At 42.6% G+C, this 3,417-nt stretch overlaps 1 long non-coding RNA gene across 3 annotated transcripts; it reads right to left on the bottom strand.

Annotated features, from left to right (window-relative positions):
• Window positions 1–444: 444 nt before the first annotated feature.
• Window positions 445–2,850, bottom strand: LOC119324362. 3 transcript variants are annotated; one of them, XR_005156897.1, is made up of 3 exons: window positions 2,553–2,850; window positions 1,504–2,452; window positions 445–1,260 (listed from the first exon to the last, which is right to left on the bottom strand). It is a non-coding gene; the product is annotated as an uncharacterized LOC119324362 (long non-coding RNA). The 3 variants fall into 3 exon arrangements; XR_005156896.1 differs by having other exon boundaries at window positions 445–981; window positions 1,164–1,260; window positions 1,504–2,850; XR_005156895.1 differs by having other exon boundaries at window positions 1,504–2,850.
• Window positions 2,851–3,417: the final 567 nt, after the last annotated feature.

A 3,417-nucleotide genomic window follows, 5' to 3' on the forward strand; every position in this document is an offset into this window, starting at 1 on the left:
TATGAAATGATCATAAGATTACCTCGGGTAAAGAATAACTTATTCTGCACCCCGTTGATGAATAGACCTTTTATATAAATAGTTAAATACGAATTGATTTACTGCGTAAAATTTGACATAAGAAAAAATATAGGTCATAAGACTAGAAAAAATTACATTTTATGTATATTTTACACTATGCTTTTACATTTGTAATTTTATGTAACATAAAATATTTTTTACGCGATTATATATTTTATTACGTTCTATTTTTATGTCTGAAATCTCTACTACCTAAAAGAACCGTAAGGTTCCCTCTCCTTTCTTATGTTCGTCCAATCTCCTTGTCAAGAGCTCCCGCCGATGTTTCATCTTTGGTAATTGGTAGCAAATCATGGTAATCCAATCACGTTTAAAAGGAAGGAAGGAATCAATCAATCAAAAGGAAGGAATCAATCACGTTAGTATTTGGTAACAGACTATAAATTAAAATAAAGGAATCAATCACGTTCATAATCAATACCATATCAGTATAGGACAGGCTATTTGGTAATCACGTCCAAGAGAATGAGTTGCAAAAATATGAACACTGCTGACCAAAGGAATGCAGTGCCGCATCTTTTTATTAGACTTTCACCATCACATGCAGTTCCTAACGCTAATTGTGATGCCATCACTTTGTCTGTAACTAGATGATACCCCGCGCGTTGCTGCTGGAATTGCTTGTAACATAGTTCAGTGAGATTTAGTTACACGAAATGTGAATAGTTGAATTAATAGTATGAGAACTAAAACTTGCCAATCAACTAACTGGGAGGTGCACATTAAGGAAAGAAAAAAATGTTGGCTATTTGGTGGTGGTACGACATATGCTGACGTGCATGAAAGGATTAACATGAATGCCATTTAGTAAAATATCTACTCTAATGAAATTGCTTCATTTGGTTGAGTCAAGAACTATATGATCGTATGTGTGGCGTTGAGATTATCTTTGAGAATACTCTGAAAAAAAAAAGAGATTATCTTTGAGAACATTCCATGTTTATATGTAAATGGACTTAATGAATGGATAATGTTATAAAGACATGTGGTGCCAACGGGGTGCAAAGGTTTTGATATTTGAAATCATTGACAGAGAAACTGCTATACTCGATCTCGACTGAAATCTTGCAAAACATATATACCTGAAGAAATAATCAACAACCCTCCATATTTGCAATAAATGTGAAAGCAGGAACGCTGAAATTTAACGGAGTTGCATTAATCAAGAAAGGTCCAAACCTGAACAATGAATGTCTATTAGAACGGCCATGCATGTAAATAAAACAAAACTAAAACGACACTAACATCTAACAGGAATAGTAGTGCAAAAGAATTATCAAACGGATAATCATAGCCGAACCACATAGAACTGGACCAATTGTCTAATGTGAAATTCTACAAGCAAACATATTCCAATTAGAATAATGAAATCCATTTTAGTTAATCTAATCCATAAAAAAATGATTACATGTGAAGAATTACCATCTGTCAACTCGGCGAGGGCTTGAGGCGCGGATAGCCGGATATGTAGCTCAAAAACCCAATCTCTGTTTGATTTGATAGTCAGAAAAGTATGTGTACATGACATACCCACTGTTACTGAAAATAAAATGGCATGGCAGTTCAATGGGCATGCCTTCAGCGTACCTAAAGCTCGTATATAGTACAACAACAGTGGTCAATGATCCAGTAATAATATACTCAAGAGATATGTAAGGTCAAGAAGAGAATTTACTTAAACAAAGTTGTTCCGGTGAGACACTGAGGCAAAACACAATGAGATAAAATAGCAGCTCGTCATACAAGCGAAATTGATTTTTATTATACCATGGAACTTAATCCATTAAACAACCAAGGAAACCTGACGATGATGCTAGCGGACATGCATCTACCACATGGAACACGCCGAATATACATGCGACTTGACTTCAATCTGTTAATGCAATATAAGGATGGAGAAGGAACACACACTGAAGAGGAACACATATTTACCGGAAGCACACTAGGACTCGTCGGGCCTGGGACTTGATTAGGATGTGGGGTGGCGAGACTGATGTCACATCTACCACTAAAGAGAAAATCTATGATGCTAGATGTACTACTCCACCAACTGAGACAATAGTGATAGAAACATCAACCCGTAGCAGCGACCGGTAGGCTGACCTTTGCCGCTCCAGCAGAGAGGAGAGGGGATACGGATGTCACATCACTACATCAAATCAAGGCACTCATAAAGCAAATCAAGAGGGAGGGAGAAGGAGAGGAGATGCTCACGGTCTTGTTCGGGTTAGGCTTATGACCTGCAGCAAGGAGGCGGGGAGGCGGTCGGCCTAAACGTGGGATGACCACTCCTGGGGGGCCTTGTAGAAGAGGAACAGGCGGCCCTCGTGGATGCCTACCGTCCCAGCAGCTTCTCCTTGGCGAGCTCCTCCTGCCGGAACGCGAACTATTTTTCAGATCGAGCGCCGCGGCAGGGATGGCTGCTTCCGGCGCGAGGAGGGTCATGAGCAGAGTGATGGAGTGCACACAACCTGATTTGGTTGCGCAACTCAATGTTCTCGGTGGGCGGCGATGGAACCGCAGCTCCGCCCGCGTCACATCGCGCAGGGAGGCATCGAAGGGGAGTAACAACGGCGGAATTGACGCGAGGAGATTGCCGTCCAGCCGCCACACCACGAGGATTGGGGAAAGATTTATGGTGGGGGAGAAACTGAAGTGAGAAGGAAACGATTCCGGTGCTTTGTTGGGTAATCAACAGGGGAAAATAAGCGAAACCGCTCTGACCACGAGATGGGGGCGGCCGGCCGTGCGGGGTGGAGAAAAGATTGGGTTGGAATGCGCGGGATGAGCGGCTGGTGTGGTAGAGGAAAAAAGTGTTTTATTTCAACGCCACGACCGTAGCATTAGTAGAAAAGGTGGCATTTGTCCCGGTTCATAAGGGTCTTTAGTCCCGGTTCATGAATCGGGACTAATGGATCGTTACTAATACCTTTCCCCTTTAGTCCCGGTTCTAACACGAACCGGGACAGATGGTCCTCCATGTGGCCGGTGCGCCGAGCCCAGGCAGGGGGGCCTTTGGTCCCGGTTGTTGGCACCAATCGGGACCAAAAGGCATCCACGCGTCAGCATTTTAGTGGCTGGGTTTTTTTAAAGGGGGTGGGGGTTTTGGGGGGGTTAATTTGGGTGTTTCATATATTGTGTTAACTAGCTAATTAATAGAGAGTAGTGTCCTCTCTTATGTCCGTGCTTGGTCAACGCTACGTACTGTACATTGAGAGGCCCTTGACACGCTAGCTAGTAAAAAAATGAAGGGAACCATTAAGTACAGAAGTTCGTCATGCATACCGAGAGAAGTGATCGATCGACCTCTCCTTCTCCCAGAGATTGGTCGAACAA

Source organism: Triticum dicoccoides, chromosome 6B, assembly GCF_002162155.2.
Source record: "Triticum dicoccoides isolate Atlit2015 ecotype Zavitan chromosome 6B, WEW_v2.0, whole genome shotgun sequence".
In the NCBI taxonomy this organism is placed as follows: Eukaryota; Viridiplantae; Streptophyta; class Magnoliopsida; order Poales; family Poaceae; genus Triticum; species Triticum dicoccoides.